The following is a 10,654-nucleotide window of genomic DNA, read 5'->3' on the forward strand; positions in this document are numbered from 1 at the left end:
TGTTAGGACTGTAAGGGCCTTTGCAGATCATATAGCCCAACGTTGTTTCACAGTGGAGGAAACAGTGTTAGAGAAGTTCAGGGGACATGTACATGAGTCCCTATGATGTGCCAGGCACTCAGGTGGATGCTAGGAATTCAAAGAAGAAGGTACTCTCTGCTCTCAAGATCCCCAAACATCATATCAGTATGATATAAGTGAGCAATAGAGGCAGGTCCAGGATATTGTGTTTTCAAGCACCACAAGGGAAGATGTTTTTTGGAGGCAATAACCCCTGAGCTGAGTGATGAAAGAGACAAAATACCTTACATGATTCTATCTACTAGATTTTACCCCCCAAGTTCCCCTAATTCTATAAGTGGTATTCTGATTGATCTTTATTTGATGACTAGGTTAGGTAATTCTTCAGAGCACCACCCCCACCAAGTCACTCATCCTTGGCTAGATTTGTCATGCTTTCCCCTTCAACATTTTCCTGCGTCTCACCATTCAAGGATTATTTTCACCAAAATTTATTTTATTTGTGTTTCATCCTCTCAGGACCCAAGGGGATGATAAATTAATATGTAAATGCAAATGCCTAAGGGGTAGGCATGAATCCTAGCTAAAAATAAAGAACATCACATAAGCTGTAAGAAAAGCTCTAAATTTGGAATTAAATATGATGCTCATAAAGTTCCTTGTTATTTGAAATTATTTGTTTTAAACTGTTTTAACTGTTGATCAGGAACTGTAAAGTCAATATAGTGTATTATGACCTCGTGCTTTAAATTAAATAAATATTGGATAATAGGCAAATATCCAATTACATTGCATGAAGAAAGTTAGACATTGTTTTCCGAAATTTTTGCTTTAATTATCCATATATATGTGTGTGAACATGGTCATTAGATAAACTGTATTTCTAACTATAAATCATAATCAAAAAGACTTGAAAGCTATAGCTCTATACTATACATTTTTTTAACATCTTTATTGGGGTATAATTGCTTTACAATGGTGTGTTAGTTTCTGCTTTATAACAAAGTGAATCAGTTATACATATATATATGTTCCCATATCTCTTCCCTATTGCGTCTCCCTCCCTCCCACCCTCCCTATCCCACCCCTCCAGGCGGTCACAAAGCACCGAGCCGATATCCCTGTGCCATGCGGCTGCTTCCCACTAGCTATCTACCTTACGTTTGTTAGTGTGTATATGTCCATGACTCTCTCTCGCCCTGTCACAGCTCACCCTTCCCCCTCCCCATATCCTCAAGTCTGTTCTCCAGTAGGTCTGTGTCTTTATTCCTGTCTTACCCCTAGGTTCTTCATGACATTTTTTTTCTTAAATTCCATATATATGTGTTAGCATACGGTATTTGTCTTTTTCTTTCTGACTTACTTCACTCTGTATGAAAGACTCTAGGTCTATCCACCTCATTACAAATAGCTCAATTTCGTTTCTTTTTATGGCTGAGTAATATTCCATTGTATACATGTGCCACATCTTCTTTATTCATTCATCCAATGATGGGCACTTAGGTTGTTTCTATCTCTGGGCTATTGTAAATAGAGCTGCAATGAACATTTTGGTACATGACTCTTTTTGAATTTTGGTTTTCTCAGGGTATATGCCCAGTAGTGGGATTGCTGGGTCACATGGTAGTTCTATTTGTAGATTTTAAGGAACCTCCATACTATTCTCCATAGCGGCTGAACCAATTCACATTCCCACCAGCAGTGCAAGAATGTTCCCTTTTCTCCACACCCTCTCCAGCATTTATTGTTTCTAGATTTTTTAATGATGGTCATTCTGACTGGTGTGAGGTGATACCTCATTGTAGTTTTGATTTGCATTTCTCTAATGATTAATGATGTTGAGCATTCTTTCATGTGTTTGTTGGAAGTCTGTATATCTTCTTTGGAGAAATGTCTATTTAGGTCTTCTACCCATTTTTGGATTGGGTTGTTTGTTTTTTTGTTATTGAGCTGCATATGCTGCTTGTAAATTTTGGAGATTAATCCTTTCTCAGTTGCTTCATTTGCAAATATTTTCTCCCATTCTGAGGGTTGTCTTTTGGTCTTGTTTATGGTTTCCTTTGCTGTGCAAAAGCTTTGAAGTTCCATTAGGTCCCATTTGTTTATTTTTGTTTTTATTTCCATTTCTCTAGGAGGTGGGTCAAAAAGGATCTTGCTGTGATTTATGTCACAGAGTGTTCTGCCTCTCTTTTCCTCTAAGAGTTTGATAGTTTCTGGCCTTACATTTAGGTCTTTAATCCATTTTGAGCTTATTTTTGTGTATGGTGTTAGGGAGTGATCTAATCTCATACTTTTACATGTACCTGTCCAGTTTTCCCAGCACCACTTATTGAAGAGGCTGTCCTTTCTCCACTGTACATTCCTGCCACCTTTATCAAAGATAAGGTGTCCATATGTGCGTGGGTTTATCTCTGGGCTTTCTAACCTCTTCCATTGATCTATCTTTCTGTTTTTGTGCCAGTACCATACTGTCTTGATTACTGTAGCTTTATAGTATAGTCTGAAGTCAGGGAGCCTGATTCCTCCAGCTCCTTTTTTCGTTCTCAAGATTGCTTTGGCTATTCGGGGTCTTTTGTGTTTCCATACAAATTGTGAAATTTTTTGTTCTAGTTCTGTGAAAAATGCCAGTGGTAGTTGGATAGGGATTGCATTGAATCTATAGATTGCTTTGGGTAATAGGGTCATTTTCACAATGTTGATTCTTCCAATCCAAGAACATGGTATATCTTTCCATCTGTTTCTATCATCTTTAATTTCCTTCATCAGTGTCTTATAATTTTCTGCATACAGGTCTTTTTTCTCCTTAGGTAGGTTTATTCCTAGATATTTTATTCTTTTTGTTGCAATGGTAAATGGGAGTGTTTTCTTGATTTCAATTTCAGATTTTTCATCATTAGTATATAGGAATGCCAGAGATTTCTGTGCATTAATTTTGTATCCTGCTACTTTACCAAATTCATTGATTAGCTCTAGTAGTTTTCTGGTAGCATCTTTAGGATTCTCTATGTATAGTATCATGTCATCTGCAAACAGTGACAGCTTTACTTCTTCTTTTCCGATTTGGATTCCTTTTATTTCCTTTTCTTCTCTGATTGCTGTGGCTAAAACTTCCAAAACTATGCTGAATAAGAGTGGTGAGAGTGGGCAACCTTGTCTTGTTCCTGATCTTAGTGGAAATGCTTTCAGTTTTTCACCATTGAGGATGATGTTGGCTGTGGGTTTGTCACATATGGCCTTTATTATGTTGAGGAAAGTTCCCTCTATGCCTACTTTCTGCAGGGTTTTTATCATAAATCGGTGTTGAATTTTGTCAAAAGCTTTCTCTGCATCTATTGAGATGATCATATGGTTTTTCTCCTTCAATTTGTTAATATGGTTTATCACATTGATAGGTTTGCGTATATTGAAGAATCCTTGCATTCCTGGAATAAACCCCACTTGATCATGGTGTATGATCCTTTTAATGTGCTGTTGGATTCTGTTTGCTAGTATTTTGTTGAGGATTTTTGCATCTATGTTCATCAGTGATATTGGTCTGTAGTTTTCTTTCTTTGTGACATCTGTGTCTGGTTTTGGTATCAAGCTGATGGTGGCCTCTTAGAAGGAATTTGGGAGTGTTCCTCCCTCTGCTATATTTTGGAAGAGTTTGAGAAGGATAGGTGTTAGCTCTTCTCTAAATGTTTGATAGAATTCTCCTGTGAAGCCATCTGGTCCTGGGCTTTTCTTTGTTGGAAGATTTTTAATCACAGTTTCAATTTCAGTGCTTGTGATTGGTCTGTTCATATTTTCTATTTCTTCCTGATTCAGTCTTGGCAGGTTGTGCATTTCTAAGAATTTGTCCATTTCTTCCAGATTGTCCATTTTATTGGCATAGAGTTGCTTGTAGTAATCTCTCATGATCTTTTTTATTTCTGCAGTGTCAGTTGTTACTTCTCCTTTTTCATTTCTAATTCTATTGATTTGAGTCTTCTCCCTTTTTTTTCTTGATGAGTCTGGCTAGTGGTTTATCTATTTTGTTTATCTTCTCAAAGAACCAGCTTTTAGTTTTATTGCTCTTTGCTATTGTTTCCTTCATTTCTTTTTCATTTATTTCTGATCTGATTTTTATGATTTCTTTCCTTCTGCTAGCTTTGGGGTTTTTTTGTTCTTCTTTCTCTAATTGCTTGAGGTGCAAGGTTAGGTTGTTTATTCGAGATGTTTCCTGCTTCTTAAGGTGGGCTTGTATTGCTATAAACTTCCCCCTTAGAACTGCTTTTGCTGCATCCCATAGGTTTTGGGTCGCTGTGTCTCCATTGTCATTTGTTTCTAGGTATTTTTTTAATTTCCTCTTTGATTTCTTCAGTGATCACTTCATTATTAAGTAGTGCATTGTTTAGCCTCCATGTGTTTGTATTTTTTACAGATCTTTTCCTGTAATTGATATCTAGTCTCATGGCGTTGTGGTCGGAAAAGATACTTGATATGATTTCAATTTTCTTAAATTTACCAAGGCTTGATTTGTGACCCAAGATATGATCTATCCTGGAGAATGTTCCATGAGCACTTGAGAAAAATGTGTATTCTGTTGTTTTTGGATGGAGTGTCCTATAAATATCAATTAACTCCATCTTGTTTAAGGTATCATTTAAAGCTTGTGTTTCCTTATTTATTTTCATTTTGGATGATCTGTCCATTGGTGAAAGTGGGGTGTTAAAGTCCCTACTATGAATGTGTTACTGTCGATGTCCCCTTTTATGGCTGTTCGTTTTTGCCTTATGTATTGAGGTGCTCCTATGTTGGGTGCATAAATATTTACAATTGTTATATCTTCTTCTTGGATCGATCCCTTGATCATTATGTAGTGTCCTTCTTTGTCTCTTCTAATAGTCCTTATTTTAAAGTCTATTTTGTCTGATATGAGAATTGCTACTCCAGCTTTCTTTTGGTTTCCATTTGCATGGAATATCTTTTTCCATCCCCTTACTTTCAGTCTGTATGTGTCTCTAGGTCTGAAGTGGGTCTCTTGTAGACAGCATATATAAGGGTCTTGTTTTTGTATCCATTCAGCCAATCTGTGTCTTTTGGTGGGAGCATTTAGTCCATTTACATTTAAGGTAATTATTGATATGTATGTTCCTATTCCCATTTTCTAAATTGTTTTGGGTTCGTTATTATAGGTCTTTCCCTTCTCTTGTGTTTCTTGCCTACAGAAGTTCCTTTAGCATTTGTTGTAAAGCTGGTTTGGTGGTGCTGAACTCTCTCAGCTTTTGCTTGTCTGTAAAGGTTTTAATTTCTCCATCAAATCTGAATGAGATCCTTGCTGGGTAGAGTAGTCTTGGCTGCAGGTTTTTCTCCTTCATCACTTTCAGTATGTCCTGCCACTCCCTTCTGGCTTGTAGGGTTTCTGCTGAGAGATCAGCTGTTAACTTTATGGGGATTCCCTTGTGTGTTATTTGTTGTTTTTCCCTTGCTGCTTTTAATATGCTTTCTTTGTATTTAATTTTTGACAGTTTGATTAATATGTGTCTTGACGTATTTCTCCTTGGATTTATCCTGTATGGGACTCTCTGTGCTTCCTGGACTTGATTAAATATTTCCTTTCCCATATTAGGGAAGTTTTCAAATATAATCTCTTCAAATATTTTCTCAGTCCCTTTCTTTTTCTCTTCTTCTTCTGGAACCCCTATAATTCGAATGTTGGTGCATTTAATGTTGTCCCAGAGGTCTCTGAGACTGTCCTCAGGTCTTTTCATTCTTTTTTCTTTATTCTGCTCTGCAGTAGTTATTTCCACTATTTTATCTTCCAGGTTACTTATCCGTTCTTCTGCCTCAGTTATTCTGCTATTGATTCCATCTAGAGTACTTTTAATTTCATTTATTGTGTTGTTCATCGTTGCTTGTTTCATCTTTATTTCTTCTAGGTCCTTGTTAACTGTTTCTTGCATTTTGTCCATTCTATATCCAAGATTTTGGATCATCCTTACTATCATTATTCTGAATATTTTTTCAGGTAGACTGCCTATTTCCTCTTCATTTGTTAGGTCTGGTGCATTTTTATCTTGCTCTTTCATCTGCTGTGTTTTTTTCTGTCTTCTCATTTTGCTTATCTTACTGTGTTTGGGGTCTCCTTTTTGCAAACTGCAGGTTCGTAGTCCCATTGTTTTTGATGTCTGTCTCCAGTGGCTAAGGTTGGTTCAGTGGGTTGTGTAGGCTTCCTGGTGGAGGGGACTAGTGCCTGTGCTGTGGTGGATGAGGCTAGATCTTGTCTCTCTAGTGGGCAGGTCCATGTCTGGTGGTGTGTTTTGGGGTGTCTGTGGTCTTCTTATGATTTTAGGCAGCCTCTCTGCTAATGTGTGGGGTTGTGTTCCTGTTTTGCTAGTTGTTTGGCATAGGTTGTCCAGCACTGTAGCTTGCTGGTCGTTGAGTGAAGCTGGGTGCTGGTGTTAAGATGGAGGTCTCTGGGAGATTTTCGCCATTTGATATTATGTGGAGCTGGGAGGTCTCTTGTTGACCAGTGTCCTGAAGTTGGCTCTCCCACCTCAGAGTCAGAGCCCTGATTCCTGGATGGAGAACCAAGAGCCTTTCATCCACACAGCTCAGAATAAAAGGGAGAAAAAGTAGAGAGAATTAGTAGAACTAGGAAGAAAGAAAGGAAGAAAGGAGGGAAGGAAGGAAGGAAGGAAGGAAGGAAGAAAGAAAGAAAGAAAGAAGCAAAGGAAAGAAGGCAAGAAGGAAAGAAAGGAGGGAGGGAGGAAGGAAGGAAGGAGGGAAGGAAGGAAAAAGGACAGAAAGAAAGAAGATACAGTAAAATAAAATATCATAAAGTTATTGAATTAAATAATTATTTAGAAAAAAAAAGGGACGGATAGAACCTTAGGACACATGTTGGAAGCAAAGCTTTACAGACAAAATCTTACACAGAAGCATACACATACACCCTCACAAAAAGAGGTAAAGGGGAAAAAATCATAAATCTTGCTCTCAGAGACCACCTCCTCAATTTGGGATGATTCGTTGTCTAAAGGAGGGAAGGAAGGAAGGAAAGAAAGAAAGAAAGAAAGAAAGAAAGAAAGAAAGAAAGAAAGAAAGAAAGAAAGAAAGTAAAGTATAATAAAGTTATTAAAATTAATTATTAAGAAAAAATTTAAAAAAAAAAAACCATGGACGGATAGAACCCTAGGACAAATGGTGGAAGCAAAACTATACAGACAAGATCTCACACAGAAGCATACACATACACATTCACAAAAAGAGGAAAAGGGGAAAAAATCATAGATCTTCCTCTCGAAGCCCACCTCCTCAATTTAGGATGACTCGTTGTCTATTCATGTATTCCACAGATGCAGGATACATCAAGTTGATTGTGGAGCTTTAATCCGCTGTTTCTGAGGCTGCTGGGAGAGATTTTCCTTTCTCCTCTTTGTTCTCACAGCTCCCAGGGGCTCAGCTTTGGATTTGGCCCCGCCTCTGCGTGTAGGTCGTTGGAGGGCGTCTGTTTTTTGCTCAGACAGGACGGGGTTAAAGGAGCCGCTGATTCGGGGGCTCTGGCGCACTCAGTCCGGGGGGGAGGGAGGGGCACTGCGTGCGGGGCGGGCCTGCAGCGGCAGAGGCCGGCATGACGTTGCACCAGCCTGAGGCCCGCCTTGCGTTCTCCCGGGGAAGTTGTCCCTGGATCCTGGGAACCTGGCAGTGGCGGGCTGCACAGTCTCCGCGGAAGAGGGGTGTGGATAGTGACCTGTGCTCGCACACAGGCCCCTTGGTGGCTGCAGTAGCAGCCTTAGCGTCTCATGCCCGTCTCTGGGGTCTGCGCTTTTAGCCGTGGCTCGCGCCCGTCTCTGGAGTTCCTTTAAGCAGCGCTCTTAAACCCCTCTCCTCGCGCACCAGGAAACAAAGAGGGAAGAAAAAGTCTCTTGCCTCTTCGGCAGGTGCAGACTTTTCTCCGGACTCCCTCCCGGCTAGCAGTGGTGCACTAACCCCTTCAGGCTATGTTCAAGCCGCCAACCCCAGTCCTCTCCCTGCGCTGCTCCGACCGAAACCCGAAACCCGAGCCTCAGCTCGCAGCCCCGCCCGCCCCGGCAGGTGAGCAGACAAGTCTCTCGGGCTGGTGAGTGCCGGTCGGCACCGATCCTCTGTGCGGGAATCTCCCCGCTTTGCCCTCCGCACCCCTGTTGCTGTGCACTCCTCCGCGGTTTCGAAGCTCCCCCCTCCGTCTCTCGCAGTCTCCGCCCGGGAAGGGGCTTCCTAGTGTGTGGAAACTTTTCCTCCTTCACAGCTCCCTCCCACTGGTGCAGGTGCCGTCCCTATTGTTTTGTCTCTGTTTTTTCTTTTGCCCTACCCAGGTATGTGGGGATTTTCTTGCCTTTTGGGAAGTCTGAGTTCTTCTTCCAGCATTCAGTAGGTGTTCTGTAGGAGTTGTTCCACGTGTAGATGTATTTCTGGTGTATCTGTGGGGAGGAAGGTGATCTCCGCGTCTTACTCTTCCGCCATCTTCAAGGTCCCCCTATACTATACATTTTTTAAAGTAAGGAACCCTGTTGTATTCACCTCTGTACCCCAAGCACTTCATACAACATCAGGCACATAGACATTTATAAAGATTGCTTGAACTAAATGCAGCGGTCCAAGTTCTGCTGTTACTGGCTACTTAAAACCAGAAAATCAATGAATCTGAGTGATGGAACACTCAGTTTTCATAGAGATGTAAACCCTGTTGTTGACTATTGAGTCTCATAGTGGGAATATGTGTAAAACAAGCAGAGGAGACTCCTTGGAGCTAGAGCCTAAATTACTGTTTGATACCCAAGGGGCCTTGAGGAGAGAATAATATGGAAAAAAAAAATAATGTAAAACATTGGAGAGTGATGCCTTGCCCAAGGCTGGGGATCAAAGCAGGTTTCTGACTATCCCAGAAGAGTTCATGTGATGGGTGGACTATTCAAAAATCAAGATTCTATCAATCATAGTAAATGATGGACTAGGATGGGCTAGAACCCAAAATGAAAAAGAAAAAAAAAAGCAAACTTCAATAGAAATAAATATTAATCCAGCATATATTTGTTTTAAAAACATCATAAGGATGAGGTAACCAGAGGGGATATAAAAGAGCTTGCTCATTGTATTAGGGTTCTACAGAGAAATTGGCAGAGATTTATTATAAGGAACTGGCTCACATGATTATGGAGGCTGAGAAGTCCCAAGATATGCAGTCAGCAAGCTGAAGACTCAGGAGAGCCAATGGTCTGTGGTCCTAGTCCAAAGGCCTGAGAAGCGGAACCGATGGTATAAGTTCCGGTCTGAAGACAGGAGAAGATCCATGTCCTAGCAAAGACAATCAGGAAGAAAGGATGAATTGTCCCTTCCTCTGCCTTTATATTGTACTCAGACCTTCAATGAATTGGATGAGGCTCACCCATGTTAGGGAGGGCAATCAGGTTTACTTAGTCTTCTGATTCAAATGTTAATCTCATCCAGAAACACCCTCAAAGACACACCCAGAATAATGCTTGACCAAATATCTGGGTGCCTGGTGGTCCAATCAACTTGACACATAAAATTAACCATCACATACAACTGAACTTACTTACAAAACAGAAATAGAGTCACAGATGTAGAAAACAAAGTTATGGCTACCAGGGGAGAAAGGGGAGGGGAGGGATAAATTGGGAGACTGGGATTGACATATATACACTACTACATATAAAATAGATAACTAATAAGGATCTATTGTATATCACAGGGAACTCTACTCAATACCCTATAAGGACCTATATGGGAAAAGAATCTAAAAAAGAGTAGATATATGTATATGTATAACTGATTCACTTTTCTGTATAGTAGAAACTAAAACAATATTGTAAATCAACTATACTCCAATAAAAGTTAAAGTGGCACATATATACAATGGAATATTACTCAGCCATATAAAAAAACAAAGTCGAGTTATTTGTAGTGAAGTGGATGGACCTAGAGTCTGTCATAGAGAGTGAAGTAAGTCAGAAAGAGAAAAACAAATACCGTATCCTAACACATATATATGGAATCTAAAAAAAAAAAAAAATGGTTCTGAGGAAACTAGGGGCAGGACAGCAATAAAGATGCAGATGTAGAAAATGGACTTGAGGACACAGAGAGTGGGAAGGGTAAGCTGGGAAGAAGTGAGAGAGTGACACTGACATATATACACTACCAAATGTAAAATAGAGAGCTAGTGGGAAGCAGCTGCATAGCCCAGGGAGATCAGCTCAGTGCTTTGTGACCACCTAGAGGGGTGGGATAGAGAGAGTAGGAGGGAGACGCTAGAAGGAGGGGATATGGGGATATATGTATACTTATAGCTGTTCACTTTGTTATACAGCAGAAACTAACAAAACAATGTAAAGCAATTATACTCCAATAAAGATGTTAAAAAAAATTAATCATCACCCTCTAAAATAACTTTGTAGTTCTTTTTAAAACAAACATTTTTTTTCTCCTCTTCCCTCCTGAACACCTCTCAAAATGATAGTAAATGTATGAAAAAGGTATAAAGCTATAATAACATAGAGAAAGGGAAACAGGCCATCACATTCTGAGTGGTTTCAATCTCTTTATCAGAGGAGGAAAGATGGTTAGGAGTGGTAACTAAGGAAACAAGGGAAAGAATTCAGAGAACACC

The sequence above is a fragment of the Aethalodelphis obliquidens genome, unplaced genomic scaffold, assembly GCF_003676395.1.
Source record: "Aethalodelphis obliquidens isolate GAN/ISIS:26980383/991018 unplaced genomic scaffold, ASM367639v1 scaffold109, whole genome shotgun sequence".
In the NCBI taxonomy this organism is placed as follows: Eukaryota; Metazoa; Chordata; class Mammalia; order Artiodactyla; family Delphinidae; genus Aethalodelphis; species Aethalodelphis obliquidens.